Source organism: Sapajus apella, unplaced genomic scaffold, assembly GCF_009761245.1.
Source record: "Sapajus apella isolate SASKATOON/1434 unplaced genomic scaffold, GSC_monkey_1.0 scaffold11, whole genome shotgun sequence".
Lineage (NCBI taxonomy): Eukaryota > Metazoa > Chordata > Mammalia > Primates > Cebidae > Sapajus > Sapajus apella.
Genome location: NW_022436951.1, coordinates 19,359,887 through 19,378,656, shown reverse-complemented (window position 1 = coordinate 19,378,656; position 18,770 = coordinate 19,359,887). Strand labels below are relative to the sequence as shown.

Sequence of the window (18,770 nt, the reverse complement as noted above, 5' to 3'; positions counted from 1 at the left end):
AACAGCATGCTATTTAACTATTTCTTCTAAATGTCATAAACTTACATAGATGTTCTCTTTTTTTTTTTGAGACGGAGCCTCGCTCTGTCACTAGGCTGGCATGCAGTGGCACGATCTCGGCTTGCTGCAACCTCTGCCTTCCTGGTTCAAGAGTTTCTCCTGCCTCAGCCTCCCTAGTAGCTGGGATTACAGGTGTAAGCCACTGAGCCCGGCCAACTTACATAGATTTTCTAACAGCCAAGTCTTTAGAAAAATACTGACATCCGGGCTGAGGGGCATATGCAACGTTTTGCTGATTCTTTAAAGCAAGTAGCTGTATTTTGAGATAGGTCATAAAAGACCAGAAATTCCTGAACAATAATGTAGGATAAATTATTCAAAGTCAGTTGATGGCAAAGAAACTGTAACAAAATTGCTTATGACAATCCTACAGTTACGTCATTTGAGTATTGAGACTGAAGTGACTAATTTTGAGTGAAGACTTTTAAATATATTAAAGTAATTTTAGTTATATTTTATTCATTAAGGGATATAAATTGCCAATGGCTATTTTGAGAAAGTCATCACAACTCCACCTTTTTGTTTCACAAGAGCTATGTGGTAGCAGACAAAAGTATATTTTGACTTATGAATGTAGAATAATTTTATGCTTATTCTTGTCAAGTCTAACAGTGTAATCCAATATAAAATGTAAAATATAGGGATCTTATAAAGAACATATTCTAGAAATAAATAGATACAAATAATATGACACATTCCTTTAATAAGATGCTTTTAAACATATGCTTATCTGTATTTTAGAAATATATATTTTAATATATTTCAGGCTCAACCTAAAATATTAAACAAGTCAGATATAAGCTGACTTAACTGGATATGAATATAGTTTTTAAAAATCAAATTGATTTATTTAGCATGCCACATTTTAGAAGTTATAGTTCTATTTTATCAAAAAGAACAAAAAGGTAGTGGGAAATACTTCATTAAAAACTGCAGAAACTATATATTATTTCAGAATTGATTCAAAGCAAGGAAAAACAGGTTTTGTTTTTTTAAGCCCCCCAAAAATGCTGCTAAACACTTTAATAACAGTGTCTTTTAACAGGAGAAAATATTTCTATGAAAGTATCAATAAAATACCTACTAGTTCAAATGGTGTGAAACTGTTATATGAAAAGTTTGCCAAATAAATACACTAATTCAAGAGTAATTCAAGATAATCTAGAATATATCCTAAACTTCACACCATTGTATTTTGGTATTATAAAACTCATTTATGTTGATAGATTGAATTAACACTTACCTTGTTTTTACTGTAAAACACTATATTTTAATCTCCTCTTTCTCTAAATAACATAATCAGGGGAAACAATATGAGATTTCTTATTTCCCAAATCATTAGTTTGTATTTCTTCAATGATAATGGTAGTCAAATTAAAAAGTTGAAGCCCAAAGGAAAATAATTGCCTTTGGGACAAGTTCCAGATTTTAGTGATGAGAAATTTTTGATAATCATTTTAGTATTTTATTCAACAAAGATGAACTGAGCACACCAAAAATCCACACGAATTCTGAGTATGCATAAGTGAATAAAACATACTACTAAATGATACGCAGCTTAGGGGCAAATGATGAAGATAAAATGTAGAAATGTGCAGGGTTTGAATCGCCAGCTGTTAAAGCATTGTTCATTGTGTATTTCTCATATCATCTTTTTTTACTTTTATATTCCAAGGGTCACTTTTATTCTCCCAATGAACATTAAAGTCGAAACAAACATTCAATGAATGCTTCAGTGCAATTCGGAAAGAGTTATTCTTAGCTCTAAAACCTAGAGAAGGAGTGAGAGAAGATGGCAGCAATTAGAAATAAGAAAAATAGGCCCAAGCAATGGGAAGTTTGTGATGATGTTGGAGTTTTAAAGAGACTTTGTAGCAAATGTTCACAATCCAGGAGGAAGTGTGTAGTTGAGAAATACAGCGAATAGCACAGGGCAAAGGATATACAGAAGAGGAAGTCCAAATAGAAAATAATCATAAAAGGTAAATGATAACATATGCAGAGTTTATCTACTAGTTTTGTTTTACTTTGGGTTTTAAGAAATATTCAACAAGCCAGTTCATAATTAATTTTTTATATCAGGAACTATTGTATCAGATTATGATGTAGTCATTTGAAAAAGATTTTTGCATCTTTGTAAGTTATTTTGCTGTTGCAATTTTGAATAAAATCTGTTCTAATAAAGAAAAAAAAAAAATGGGCCCAGCCCCTGTAATCCCAGCACTTTGGAGGTTGAGGGTGAAGAATCGCTTGATGTCAGAAGTTAGAAACAAGCCTGGTAAACATAGTGAGGCTCCAACTTTGTCAAAAAATAAAACAAAATTAACCATCAGCTTTCATCAGGATAATGAAGAACTTAACTCTTTCTGTAACTGGACATAAAAAATTACGAAATCATGAAAATGTATTCTATCCTTTGTAAATTGGACACTTTTAGTGCTTTCAAATATAGGGATTATACTTAAAGGCTGAGGCTCCCTGCTCAGCCTTCCAAAGTGCTGGGATTACAGATGCTGTTGTAAGGATTAAGTATAAGGATTAGATGGAAATATATTTTTTGGGAGGAAGACATACTACTTGGTCATTCAGCCTGAGCCTACACAGGTGTGCACTGCCATGCTGTCTGTCTCCTCTACTCCACTCTCCCATTAGCTATCACTCATAAAACACAAATACCAAGATAAGAAAATAAAGAATTCCAGGCGGCACAGCAGAGCATTAAGCCAAGTACAGGGTTCCCATTGAGGGTGAGGCCCTGTTTAAATTCACATGTTGCAAATCTTTGAGGCTGGTCCTGACAGTAGCTGAGAGTGTCTGAGTCTGGCAAGAAAAAAAGTGGGTTTTACAGATTTGTTTATATTCTCCAACTAAAACCTCATGTGTGGGGGTGTGGGAAGAGTGCAGCAAGGATTCAAAGGATTGGATGTCTCAAATAAGTTGAAGAACAGGCTCATAAGGGTTTAGGGAAAAGAAAAGCCTGAACTGGTTAAAGTTTGTAGTATTTGACTAGAAATCCTACTATGTGAGTCTGATTTAAATGTAATTATTTCCAAGAGAGTATAGCAGAAGGTGAAGTCAAAAAATGGTTTGTGACTAGAGGCAATGCAATACAGCAAAGATGACAACTGGTATTCAGGAACTGTGTGCAGTTGAGGAGGTTCCAGGATGGAGGAGAGGGTGAAGAAGTGATCACTGCGATCAAGGAGACATGCAGAAGGGGCTACCATCAAGATTGCTGAACTGATCTAGCTGGGAACTGGTTAAGGAATAGCAAATAAGACAATTCAGTGGAGTGGTGCCATCTTGGCTCATTGCAACCTCTGCCTCCCAGGCTCAAGCAATTCTCCGGTCTCAGCCAACCAAGTAGCCAGGATGACAGGTGCGTGCCACCATGCCCAGCTATTTTTTGTATTTTAGTAGAGATGGGGTTTCACTATGTTGGCCAGGCTGGTCTCAAACTCCTGACATTGTGATCTGCCCACCTTGGCCTCGCAAAGTGCTGGGATTATAGGTGTAAGCCACTGTGCCTGGCCAAAGGAGCCACATTTCTTTATACATTCAGGAGTAGGTCCAGATGTGAAATTGAGGTTGAGGAAAAAGAACTTATAACCTACTAAAAAATTTTTTGTATAAGATTATAAATGACTAAATGCAGCTACTAGGATGTAAATAAAATCTTTTGGTTCTACAATCTGGAAGATCTGGGACAATTATTAGCCTACATTACAAAGGACAACTAGAGGTGTAATATCTTGGACAGATTTCAAATTTTAATTATGACCAAGAGGTGAAGTGCCAGTGTTGCCAAAGAGTTGCAGGTTTACTAGAGTTTAGTAATAAGTGCTGTATCTTGAAATATCCTACCTATCATTTAGAACCTATGCTATGAAAAGTTTTTCTTTCCTTTCCCTTTTTTTTTTTTTTTTTTTGAGACAGAGTCTCACTCTGTTGCCAGGCTAGAATGTAGTGTCACAATCTTGGCTCACTACAACCTCCACCTCCCAGGTTCAAGCAATTCTCTTGCCTTACTCTCCCAAGTAGCTGGGACTATGGGTGTGTGTAACCACGCCCAGCTAATTTTTGTATTTTTATTAGAGATAGGGTTTCACCATGTTGGCCAGGATGATCTTGATCTTTTGACCTCATGATCCACCCATCTCAGCCTCCCAAAGTGCTGGGATTACATATGTGAGCCACCATGCCCAGCCAAAAAGTTCTTCTTTCTTCTTGTTTTATCACCATGAAAACTTACTTCATCTCTGTAGCAGAAAAAATGCTACCATGCTCCATGATCTCACATTCTGGTTTGCACCTTTGGTGATCCCCTCTTTGAGTCAGGGCACAGCCAGGATTTGGCTTTAGATATACTATAGTGAAGGTGGGTGATGAGATGTCATTTCTGTGATAATGCTACATTCAACTGTACGCCATATTTCTAAGGAGATTTGCTCTCCCCTATTGGCCTTTAGGAAGCAAAAAGTCATCTCAGGGTGGCTCACATGGCAAGAAGCTGAAGGCAGACTCTAGGCAATTGCTCAACTGCAAAAAACTAAGGCCCTAAACCAAGGAGTCCATAAGGAACTGAATGAGGCTAACAACATTGTGAACTTAGAATTGTAATCTTCCCCAGTCGAGCCTCAGATAAGAATGAAGCTCTCACCAGTGCCTTGATTGCAGCTTTCTGACACTGGAGCAAAAGACCCAGCTATGTCATGCCCTGACTCCTGACCCACAGAAACTGTGAGGCAATAACTTTGTATGGTTTAAGATGCTAAGTCCACAGTAACATTGCTAAGGAAAAACAGACAATAATGACAATCTCATTTTCCTAAATTATATATTTGACAAAAAGTCCATTTTTTCACATTAAACTGCATGCAGAGATGAAGAGGAATACTTGAGTATTTGTTGGTTTAGCCATTGAAAATAAAGTATATCTGGAAACGAAGACATTTTCTTTTCTTATATAACCTAAGTACATTAAATATTACAAATGCTTGGCCCACAGAAAGCACCAGATGGGAATCAAACCAGAGATTGCTCCATCATTCAACTTGAAGTGCCAAAAATAAACATATGTTTTAGTCACACATTTAAATGCCTTGCCTGCCTCACCAAGATAATTTGAATCTAAAATAAAATTTTTATAACAACTACATATTAAATAGACAAATAAAAATTTCATGCTATTTCAATCATTGTAGGAACAAGGATAAAAACATTATACAAAGATTATCCAGCTTGATAAATCCTCTGCTTTGAATGGATGTCTCTGCTTTGACATTTATATGACAATTCATAAATACCATGCACATGTTCTAATTCATTGATCTTTTATTTAGAAAATAATTTTATATTTCAATAGGTGTAAAATCAAGCAACCTGATAAAAGTTTCTAAAGTTAATTTTTAATTGTATTTGTAGCTATGTATAATATATTCAGCCATTTCTTCATTTATTGTGTTTATTATGTTTTCAGAACATAGCTATTAACAGTTTTCAGATTTTTTTTAACCTGGTATAACTAATGAGATATAATATGTAATTTGATAGGTCTAATTTTAAAACATACCATGCACGATGATTACTACATCAATGAAATATTTAAGTAAAATAAAGCATATGTATAAATGAGTGGTATTGGTAAAAAAAAAAAAAAGCAGTAACATGAGCACTGTGACAAATTGTACATAATCTTCTTTTAGATGGCTTTGGAAGAGAAAAGTATGAAGAAATAAAATATTAGAAATGTCAAGCTTGTCAGAAAATATTAACTGTGCACCCAGTGTTTCTGGCATAGAAGAGAGGATTCAACTTTTGCTTAAGAAGAAGAAAATAAAAGCCATCCCAATAAAGATGAGTATTTGATCCAGGAATTAATTAGCAATGATCACAGGCAACTCTTGTTCAACAAGGAAGGGCCAAGATGTAGATCATCTCAAGTGAAGCAGGTTGCACAAAGAAAAATAAAATGTTGGTCGGGCGCGGTGGCTAACGCCTATAATCCCAGCACTTTGGGAGGCCGAGGTGGGTAGATCACGAGGTCAAGAGATCGAGACCATCCTGGTCAACATGGTGAAACCCCACCTCTACTAAAAATACAAAAATTAGCCAGGCGTCATAGCGCACACCTGTTGTCCCAGCTACTCGGGAGGCTGAGGCAGGAGAATTGTTTGAACCCAGGAGACAGAGGTTTTGGTGGGCCGAGATCGCACCATTGCACTCCAGCATGGGTAACAAAAGCGAAACTCCATCTCAAACAAAGAAAAAAAAAAAAGAAAGAAAAATAAAATATTATGCACCTGGTTGAATTTGAGCATATTTTGTACAGTATAAGTTAAGTGGATTATTCTTTCTTTTGCCACTTTCCTATATTTGTGTCTATTACCTGAGAGGCATTGAACCTAGAGATGTAACAATGAACATTTATGAAATCTCTCCCTTTAGGTATGCTATAGTAGAGAAAGGAGATAAAAATTCCAGCAAGGAATTACACTGAAGAACAATGCATATTAGGAAAGTGGAAATGGAGAGATCTGTAACAACAGAACACATGGCCTTGGCGCAGTGGCTCATGTCTGTAATCCCTGCACTTTAGGAGGGCTAGGGGGAGGATGTCAGGAGTTTGAGACTAGCCTGGCCAACATGGTGAAACCCCATCTCTACTAAAAATACAAAAATTAGCTGGTATGGTGGTGGATGCCTGTAATACCAGCTACTGGGGATGCTGAGGCATGAGAATCGCTTGAATCTGGGAGACAGAGTGAGCGGAGAGCATACCACTGCACTTGAGCCTGAGCAACAAGAAAATGTCTCAAAAAAAAAAAAAAAAAGAATACATGAAAACATACTACTGGTGAAAGAGAGCCTCTAAGGGGAAAATACATGTAAATTTCTACTCGAAAGAGAAAGGAGAGATTAAGTGGAATATAGCATTAGAATAGACATAAATTATGTTCTAGGTTTGGCAAAAAAAAGAATGCAAAGTGTGAAATGTGTTAAAAGACTTGAGGAAAGTACTGTGTGGCTAGAGCATAAGGCAGGAAGGGCAATAACAATATCATCATTATCAATTCGGCAATTTTACTTGGCTCTTACCAGAACCCAAATTCGTATAGCATGAAATCAGCTTTATTTTCAGGGCCAGGTTCTAGCAAGTAAACTTCTTTTCCTCTCTTACTAACATTTCTTGAAAGCTACTCCCTTATTTGAAAATTTGCTTAAAATGATGAAACATGAATGAGATTGATTTTTACTTCCTTGTGAAAAGTAGTTCTGTTATTATCTCCAATAAACAGAAGAAGGAACTGAGGCTCTGGACGTTAATCAACTTTCCAAAGGAATCCTGACAGGATTCAAACCAAGGGCTAGTCCATAAACCTTACAGGTTTATTTGTTTCTAGACTGCCAGATTCCTTTCTGCGTCTCTGTAATATCTCTAGCTAGATTTCTTCAATGCAGAGAGCTTGCCTAATCAGTGAAACTGAAAAGGCAAATGGGACTATTTCAGCAAGCAGCCCAGTAAAGATCAATTGTTCACTCTTGACATGAACCATAGAGGAAAGAATTTACTTTTCTTGGGTGACAAAGCCAGTAGGGCTTAGTCAATAGCTACTATTGAGTAAAACCATTTACGTGCTGCCCTGCAAAAAAAAGAGATAAATTAACATATTAAATTTCCAACCACTTTTAGCATTGATTAGGCATGACCCACAACAACCAATGGGGAACATTTTAGCTAATATAGCTACGGTAGAGCCTTCATTATTAGCCTGAGTCTCTGAATGAACTCATTGGGTCCAATCTAATCCACACATTAAGTCAGTGGGAGGGAAATTTCTGTGTGTCTATCCACTGATACTTGGGTACAGGGTTTTCTCTAACAGCAGCAAACTTATATAAAAAACAAACATATCTTGATGTATTTGCCACATACATAGGAAAGAAATAGGTGTGATTAGTGATTCCTCTGAGGAAAACCCTTCTATAATAAATTGAATCATTTATTTCCTTTTGTCTTCTCAACATTTCTACCTAGAATAGCACACTTTTCAAATTTTCAAATTAAACTTTTCTAACTCACATTTAAGTGGATCTCCCCCTACCTGTCAATAGCCTCTCCTTAGGGTGATCTTTAGACAAAGAAAATTCTATTACTAGCCATAGTATTTCTGTTCAGGTTTCCAAATGTATTTTATTTGTATTAGAAACGTATTAATGTAATGATAATACATTACATTAATACATTTTGTCACACTTTTCATACCTAATTATCAGATTATTTAAAGTGTGGCTTTAGTCATTAAGATATACAGTGTAGAAAATTTGTAAGAATCATAAATGTACTTTAGTAAAAAATTATGTGTTTCTCACATTATTTACTACTTAAAATTGTTTAAAAATGATATTGTTTGAAAGATCATATGTTTTCTTCAGATTCATCAGAGACACTGATAGCATCAAACCAAAAATTTCAATAATTTGACTTACAAATATTTAAATTACATGAAAAGGTAATTAAACATGTGTTGATTATAAAAATATAGATTGCAAATAATTGCCAGTTAAATTTTAATGTAGATTGTTATATCTAATTGTATATCTGTAACTGATAATTATAGTTATACACATATTCATTTAATTTCTATACTGAGCTATATTGATTTAATTACTTGGCTGATTTATCTTTGACTCTATTCAAAAATCTATCCAACTTTGATTTCTAAATTTGTTCATTGGGAAGAAAAGAAAAACTATACGTCATAATTTCAACATAATTCCTTATTTCTATTCAGGCCAATAATTATTTGACTAATAGGCAAGGGCTGTAAAAAGTAAATGGCTTGATGCCTTTAGGAATCCCCAATGCATTGCGTAGGGAGGCAATACTGGTAGCAATAAAATAATAAGCAAAATAGTCCTTATATAAAAATTGCAAATTAATACATTAGGTAACAAATACTTTGAAATGTAGAAGACTCCCTTTATTTTCCTTAGAGCATGTTCCGTTAACTTATTCCTACATGTTTGCTATTCATGCTGGATGCATTTACAATGTTGGTAGGACTACATGATACAATTTATTAAATGTTACATTAATGTTAATGATCACCGTGGTGCAGGGAATGGATAGAATTAACAAATTTCATTCAAACAGTATGAGTTCATTGAACCCAGTCATTGGCAGAAAACTTTCAAGGACTAGGCTAACATTCCCAACCCTAAAGGGAATAAATGGCATAAAAATACTAAAATAGGAATAAAAGAAATGTCATCTAATACTTCCATGAATGTTGTTATGCCCCCCAAATACTAATCTGAAAAAAATGCTATGCAAAATGGTAGAATCCTTTGTGGGCCGCACACACCTTTTGCAGGATTCTAAAATAAATTAGGCTCAGGAACTTTATTTTGAAGTTGTAAATATTCTTTCACTTAAACACAGCTATGATATTTTGTAATCCTAAAAGTAATATTCCATATTATGTAACATAAAGATAAACACAAAAAATTAAAACCATATTTTAACCATCTGCGATTTAAAGCAATTAATTATGTATTAACCTGTTGCTTGTAAGGATTTCAGCATCTAAGGGGAGTGCCTCATATATTGAGTCATAAATTTTGTTAAAGTCAAAATGATTAATGTCAAATTCAGCTAATATGTTTCAAACTATTAAACTATATTAAACTATCAAATAGTTTTAATAAAATAAAATTAATTTCAACATTGTCATTTATACATTTGTTCAGAAAATTCTGTATGTTCCTGCATTCTGTTAAGTAGCAATTATCTGTTTCTAATAATATTAATCGGAAGTCCAAATGTAACAACTTTATACAGACCATGAAGTCGGGTATTCTTAATAAACTTATAAATCACCTAAGAATACACTTATATATTCCTTACAGGTATAGTTAACTATCCACTTATTCTATAAAAAATGGAATCTGTTTTGCCTATTCCCTTAGCTCATGTGAAAAAAAGAGTTGTAAAGTATAAATTTTGTATTCTCAAATTTTTGGATTATTCCTCTTAAATTTATTGCAGGCATGCTGTTAGTCATATTCCAAGCAAGCCCTAAAATAGATTTTGCGGACCATGAAAAGTGAAAAGTGTTGGAGAACAAAAAGTGGAGGGGTTGTGTAGTGTGTAGGTTTTCCTTTAAAAATAGAACATAAAAATCAGACTGCAGCAAAGCATGGCATATATTCAACAATGCCTTGTAAAGATCAGGAAGCCAGACCAAAATCAAAGATCTTCTGCAAATACCAGTTTGTCCTGTCCAACGTGGTTGATTTTCAAATAAAGTGGGCATTGCTGTCCTGGTGAGGCTTTACGTACACACTACAGAGGAAGCCAGAGAAGACACTGAAAAATCCATACCTGGCATCTCCTCCTCATTCTCTCACCTCCTAGTCAGCTCAACTTTTCTTTCAGATTTTGCCCTGTCATCTTTTTCACCACCAAATGGTTTCGTTTGTTTCACATGGTGTTTTATACATCACAGCTTTCTCTCCATCCACTACCTCTGCCATTCATTCATTCTCATCTTTCTTTACCTCTTTCATTTGGCTCTGAGAAATTTTCTTGATTGAAACAGTGTGCTTCATTCCCCTAGGTTTTATATCACTGTGTATGTATGTATGTGTGAGTGTGTGTGTGTGTGTGTGTGTGTGTGTGTGTGTGTGTGTGTGTATGTTATAGTCTGCTTGCTTATTCCTCAAGATGGCGGCATGAACAGGAACAAACAATGGCATCATTTAACATAAAAGATGCTTAAAAATCTAAATATTTAAAACAATGATTCTGCTTAAGTGTGTCATACTTTAACTTACAGAAATTAAGCATTTTGATGATGTTAATTGTTGGGGAGAGATTTAGCAAGGCTGACCGAGTAAGTATAATTTCTTTCTGCTACCAGGACTTAAGAACAGGCAATAGGTAAGTGAGATTTTAAAGTACCTTGGGGTTGTTTCTGAAATTTGCCTAGAAAATGAAATACATTGGTTGCTTCGAAGAGCTAACACATTGCTAATTATTTAATTTCAGTAGTCATATATGTATACTCTGTCAACTGGATGTAAATAATATGTGTGTTGTGAGAGAAGAGTTTGACTTCAAGGTAATTGTTTATCATCTATTTTTACAGGATGGCAGTTCAGGAACCCTGACTGACCCACTTAATAAAAATAAATGTAAAGTTTTTTATTAAAAATATCTGAAAAATAAATCAGTGTGTTGGAGAAAACAGTGAAAGGACCAAAGGCCAATAACTATGCGGTATATAGGCATAAAATCGAATTAGCATTCTCCCTGCTGGCACTGCTGAAGCAGGTGAACTTTAGTCTCTTTTTCATCGTCATAGGACTGAAGGAACAGGTGACAAAGTGACCCTGCTCATGATGAAAAGTCTGAGAAGCATGCCATTTTTACAACACAGAACACTGCAAATTAACTCAACACTTGAGTTTTACCAGTGAATAGTATCTTGAGACATGAAGCCTCATTAAAATTAAAATAATAAAAGAAATATCACTTAAAATATGTAAACAAAGGCACCTTTCATATATATTTGTACTTAAAGTGGGCAATTCAAAAAATCAACACTTAAAAATTTATTTAAAATATTCTGGGCTACAACCTCCACTAGATATCCAGAAAAAGGAAATGCAAATTTCATTTGAAAAAAAGCTATATAAACACAAATCTAAGAAAATTCATACATTTAATTTTGAAATATATGCAGGATCACGGATAAAAATATCAAAAATACATATACACCCCATCAGAAAATAAATCACCATAAGTGAGCTAGCACAAGAGAATAAGACATATAACAAATGTGATATTATTAAATACAATATAAAATATATGTTTAATATTTACAAATATAAATACAAACTCAAAATCAAAATAAAGAAACAACAGAATACTAAAATAAAATTAAGATATCCAGATATTTGAATATATATGTTTATAATATATGATATCCAGATATTTAAATATATATAATTATATACAGATATATCTAGATATTTAAATATATATATTTATATATGCTTGTGTGTGTGTGTGTATGTGTGTATTTGAAACCTAAAAAGCAGTGGGTTTAACAGCAATTCATACACAGCTGAACAGAAATTTCATAAAAAGAAAATATTACTAAATAAATTACATGCAATGCTGCACAGTAAGACCAAAAAATTAAAAATGAAAAAGAAAGGTTAAAAATAATTGGTGTTCCAGAAAGTAATAAGGAAAAAAAAATACAGGCAGAGACAATATTTGAAAAATAGTTTCTTAATTTTTAGAAATGATAAACAATACTGATATGGTTTGGCTGTGTCCCCAACCAAATCTCACCTTTAGTTCCTATGTGTGGTGGGAGGGAACCAGGGGGAGGTGATTGAATCATGGGGCAGGTTTGTCTCATGCTGTTTTCATGATAGTGAATAAGTCTCATGAGATCTGGTGGTTTTAAAAATGGGAGTTGCCATGCACAAGCTCTCTCTTTGCTTTCTGCCAACCATGTAAGGCGTAACTTGCTCCTCCACTATGATTGTGAAGTCTCCCAAGCCAGATGGAGCTGTAAGTCCATTAAACCTCTTTATTTTGTAAATTGTCCAGTCTTGTCAGCCCTTCCCATCACAGGAAGCTTAAGAAAAAAAAGTGGTTTTGTGGGCTGGGCGCAGGGTCCCATGCTGTTTGCATCCTAGGGACTTGATGCCCTGTGTCCCAGCCACTCCAGAAGTGGCTGAAAGGGGCCAATGTAGAGTTTGGGCCATGGCTTCAGAGGGTGGAAGCCCCAAGCCTTGGCAGATTCCACATGGTATTGAGCCTGCAGGTGCACAGAAGTCAATAATTGAGGTTTGGGAACCTCTGCCTAGATTTCAGAAGATGTATGGAAATGCTTGCATACCCAGGCAGAAGCTTGCTGCAGGGGCCAGACTCTCATGGAAAACCTCTGCTAGGGCAATGCAGAAGAGAAATATGGGGCCGGAGCCCCCACAAAGACTCCCTACTGGGGCACCAGCTAGTGGAGCTATGAGAAGAGGGCCGTCGTCCTTGAGAACCCAGAATGGTAGATCCAATGACAGCTTGCACCATGCTCCCGGAAAAGATGCAGACACTCAATACCAGACTGTGAAAGCAGCCAGGAGGGTGGTTATATCCAGCAAAGCCAGAGGGTGGAGCTGCCATGGGAGTTTACCTCTTTCATCAGTGTGATGATGTGAGACATGGAGTCCAAGAAGATTCTTTTGGAGCTTTAATATTTGACTGTCCCACTGGATTTTGGACTTGCATGGTGCTGTACCCCCTTTTTTGGCTAATTTCTCCCATTTGGAAAGGCTGTATTTACCCAATGCCTGTATCCCCATTGTATCTAGGAAGTAAGTAATTTGCTTTTGATTTTACAGGCTGATAGACAGGAGGGACTTTCCTTGTCTCAGATGAGACTTTGAACTGTGGACTTTCTAGTTAGTGCTGAAATGAGTTGAGGCTTAGGAGGACTGTTGTGAAAGCATGATTGGTTTTGAAATGTGAGGACATGAGATTTGGGAAAGGCCAAGGGTAGATGGTTTGGCTGTGTTCCTAACCAAATCTTATCTTGAGTTCCCATGCCATGTGTTGTGAAAGGGGCCTGGTGGGAGGTAATTGAATCATGGGGGCAAGTCTTTCCTGTACTGTTTTCATGGTAGTGAATAAGTCTCATGAGATCTGATGGTTTTAAAAATGGGAGTTGCCCTGCACAAGCTCTCTCTTTTCCTGCTGCCATCCATGTAAGACATGACTTGCTCCTCCACCATGATTGTGAGGCCCTCCCAGCCATGTGGAACTGTAAATCCATTTAACCTCTTTGCTTGTAAATTGGCAAGTCTTGCGTATATCTTCATTAGCAGATGAAAACATACTAATACAGATACTGATATGGTTAGGCTATGTGTCCTTAACCAAACCTCATCTCAAATTGTAATCCCCAAGTGTTGAGGAAGGGACCTGGTAGGAGGTGATTGTATCATGGAGGTGGTTTCCCCCATGCTGTTCTCATGATACTGGGGGAGTTCTCAGGATATCTGATGGTTTTAAAAATGGCAGTTTCCTCTGGGCTTTTTGCTCTCTCTTTGCCAGGCAAGACATGCCTGCTTATCTTTCTGCCATGATTGCAAGTTTCTTTAGGCTTTCCCAGCCTTGCAGAACTGTGAGTCAATTAAATATCTTTCCTTTATAAACTAACCAGTCTCAGGAAGTTCTTTACAGCAGTATGAGAATAAATTACTACAAATACTAACTCAAATAACCCAAAGGTGACATAAATCTCAAGTGAAATAAGTTGAAACCAATGCAAATTAATTCATACAATGATGAGGCTTCATAATACAAAAGATAAAAAGATAATAACTCTTATAAGACAAATATATCCCTTGAAAGGGATTGTAATTATATTTGCATCTGACTAATCATAATATCAATGGAAACTAGAAGACAATGGACTAATATTTTCAATCAATTGAGAGAAAATGGCCACCTAAATATTGTACACAAAGGAAAAATATTCTTTCCCAGTAGTAATGTTGAAACAAAGACATTTTCAAGCAAACAGAAGCCGAATGTGTAACTGTCAAACCTCCCAAATATAATTCTTAAAGATATATTTTAGATAAAAAATGGATGATGCAGAGGAAATATTTTACAAACAAGAAAGAATTATTAGCAAATAAATTTGCAAATATGGGGGAAATTTCTCACAAAATTTGTATATGTAAAACATACACATATAAATGAGTGAGCATTTGAAATACACATATACATATGTGATTTTTAGCATGTTATTAAAACATAAATAACACCATATAAATAACAAAAATTTTATATGATCAGTAGTGATGTTGTCTAAAAACCTTGTATTTCTCAGGCAAAGATAGAGTATCTCTAGTTATTCATAAATGTGCATGAAAAGTTTCCAACATAAGCATTAGTTAGGAATTTAAAAAAAAATTCTAAAGTACATCAATCAAATCTACCTTAAAATAATAAATAAAAAGTAGAGAAGCAAAGAGAAGCTTTGCAAATATTTAGTAAGTAAAAATAACATAGAAAAACAAATTCAAATATGTCAGCAGTTACATTCTAAAATTGTCAGACTGTATTTCGAACAATATAACAACAATAGCATTACTCTATAATGTTTACAAGATGCATATCCAAAATGTATATATATATGTGTGTGTGTGTGTGTGTGTGTCCAAAATTTATATATATAGACAGTTTCAGGATACATATATTTATATATAAAAGAAAATACTAACAAAACATTTGTTGTGACATTAATAAAGTCAAAAAGACTTGTGAGAAAATTGCATTATTAAAGATAAAAAGGGTCACATAATAAAGATACAAAGATATAGAGATATCTCTACAATCACACATTCATTCACCCATTTCTTTCTTTCTTCATTCATTCATGCAAAAGCTATTGTTAATGTTTACTAGGAGCCACGTGCAGTTCTAGACACTGGTGATATCGCAAGAAACACAATAGAAAAAAAAGATACTTTCTGTCTTTATGATGTGGGTATGTGTGTGTGTGTGCATGTGTGTACATTTATATACATACAAATATATATGTACATATATACTTATACATATATGATTTTTTAGAAGAAGGAGACAACAAATTAGTTATATTAAATAATGTCTGGGAAAGATTTAGTAAATGTGGGCTCGTAATTTTAGACAGCATGATAGAGTTAGCAAGGAAAGTTAAAGGGTAAGCCAATATCTGAAAAAAATATGTTATTGGAAGAGTAAATAGTAAAAAGCACAAAAGCCCTGAATTGGGAGGTTGTCTGGTTTGATTAAGAAACCACAAAGGATGCTTGGCCAAAAGTGAGTAAGATAAAATGTGGATGAGTGGCTAAGGGAAAGATTAGTAGGGAACTAGGGCAGAAAAAAAAAATCAGGCAAAAGTAGATCATGTAGAGTGTTCTAAAGCATTGTAAGTCCTCTGTACACAGTTGGCTTGTACTCAGAATGCAGCGTGAAGCCACTGGAGAGTTTTTTTAGCAGACTTGTATAGTGATATGACCCAACTCCCCTACAGGAAAGATCAAACTAGCAGTTGTGTTAAAGACCAATTACTGGTGGCAAAGGGCAGAGGGAGAAATGTGCAAGTACCCAGAAATAGAATGGTGGTAACTTGAGTCAGTGGGTGTATATGCTGATAATTAGTCAGTCTGCATATATATTTTAGGGCACATCTCATCTCATTCACTGATTGATGAATTAGTTGAATAACCAGTAAGCACCTAAGTTCTAGCAAGAGTCAAGTCATTCCATTTCTGTTGCCCAGTGTACTGGAGGACCTTGTCAACTCAGAAAGTGTTATGGTTTGGCTCTCTGTGTCCCCACCCAAATCTCATCTTGTAGCTCCTGTAAGTCATATGTATTATGGGACAGACTGGTGGGAGATGATTGAATTATGGGAGTGGGTCTTTCTCGTGCTGTGTTTATGATAGTGAATGGGCGTCATGAGATCTGATGGTTTTGAAAATGGGAGTTACTCTGCACAATTTCTGTCTTTGCCTTCTGCATTTCACGTAAGATGTGACTTGCTCCTCCTTGCCTTCCGCCATGATTTTAAGCCACGTGGAACTATGAGTTCTCCATTAAAGCTCTTTCCTTTGTAAATTGCCTAGTCTCTGGTATGTCTTTATCAGCAACATGAAAATGGGCTAATACAGTAAATTGGTGCCAGTAGAGTGGGGTGCTGCTGAAAAGCTACACAAAAATGTAGAAGCGACGTTGGAACTGGGTAACAGATAGAGATTGGAACAGTTTGGAGAGCTTAGAAGAAGATAGAAAAATGTGGGAAAGTTTGGAACTTCCTAGAGACTTTCTGAATGACTTTGACACAAATGCTGATAGGGATGTGAACAATAAATTCCAGGCTGAGGTAGTCTCAGATGGAGATGGGGAACTTGTTGGGAACTGGAGCAAGGGTGACTTTTATTATGTTTTAGCAAAAAGACAGGTGGCATTTTGCCTCTGACTATAGATTTGTGGAACTTTGAATTTGAGAGAGATGATTTAGCGTATCTGGTGGAAGAAATTGCGAAGGAACAAAGCATTCAAGAGGTGATTTGCGTGTGGTTAAAGGCATTCTGTTTCATAAGGAAAGCAGAGCATAAAAGTTCAGAAAACTTGCAGTTTGACAATGCAATAGTAAAGAAAATCCCGTTTTCTGAGGAGAAATTCAAGTCAGCTGCAGAAATTTGCATAAGTAATATGGACCTGGAGGCTAATCTCCAAGACGATGGGGTTTCCAGGGCATGTCAGAGGCATTTGTGGCAGGCCCTCCTATTATAGGCACAGAGGTTTAAGAAAAAAAAAAAAAAAAAAGTGGATTCCTGAGCTGGGCCTGGGGTCTCCCTGATGTGTTCAGCCAAGGAACTTGGTGCTCTGTGTCCGAGCCCCTCCAGCTGTGGCTGAAAGGCGACAACCTAGAGCTCCGGCTATGGCTTCAGAGTGTGCAAGCCTTAAGCCATATCATCTTCCATATGGTGTTGAGCCTGTGACTACACAGAAGTCAAGAATTTAGTTTTGGGAATCTCTGCCTAGCTTTCAGATGTATGGAAACGTCTGGATGCCCAGGTAAATGTTTGCTGCAGGAGCGGGGTCCTCATGGAGAACCCCTGCTAGGGCATTGCAGAAGGGAAATATGGAGTGAGAGCCCCCACACAGAGTCCTTCCTGGGGCACCACCTAGTGGAGCTGTGAGAAGGGGACCACTGTCCTCTAGTCCCCGGAATGGTAGATCCACTGACAGCTTATACTGTGCAGCTGGAAAAGCCTCAGACACAATACCAGCTCATGAAGGAGGTTGAAGGGGAAACTGTACCCTGCAAAGCCACAGGGGCCAAGGTGCCCGAGACTATGGGAACCTCCCTCTTGCGTCAGCCTGACCTGGATGTGAGACATGGAGTCAAAGGAGAGCATTCTAGAGCTTTTAAGATTTGACTGCCCCACTGGATTTTGGACTTGCATAGGACCTGTAGCCCCTTTGTTTTGGCCAATTTCTCCCACTTGGAATGGCTGTATTTACCCAATGCCTGTATCCCCATTTTATCTAGAAAGTAAGCAACTTGCATTTCATTTTACAGGCTCATAGGCAGAAATGACTTGGCTTGTCTCAGATGAGACTGTGGCCTGTGGACTTTTGAGTTAATGCTGAAATGAGTTGAGACTTTAGGGGAATGTTGGGAAAGCATGAGTGGTTTTGAAATGTGAAGATATGATTTGGTAAGGGTCAGGGGCAGAATGATATGGTCTGGCTCTGTGTACCCACCCAAATCTCATCTTGTAGCTCCTATAATTCCCACATATTGTGGGAGAGACCCAGTGGGAGATGATTGAATTATGTGGGCAGGTCTTTCCCATGCTTTGCTCGCAGTAGTTAATGGTTCTCATGAGATCTGATGGCTTTAATATCAGAAGTTGGACAGCACAAGCTCTCTCTTTGCCTGCTGCCATCCATGTAAGATGTGACTTGCTTCTTCTTGCCTTCTACCATGATTATGAGGCTTTTTCAGCCATGCGGAATTGTGAGTTCTCCATCAAACCTCTCTCCTTGTAAATTGCCCAGTCTGGGGTGCCTTTATCAGCAATGTGAAAATGGACAAATGCAGAAGGCAATTAAAATAAGAATC

The 18,770-nt window shown here is 36.4% G+C and overlaps 1 protein-coding gene across 1 annotated transcript in view; it reads right to left on the bottom strand.

The window, feature by feature from the left end:
• CDH12 (cadherin 12) overlaps nucleotides 1-18,770 on the bottom strand; it is a 1,125,215-nt gene that overhangs the window by 1,079,362 nt on the left and 27,083 nt on the right. The gene's annotated exons all lie outside the window — the stretch shown is intronic.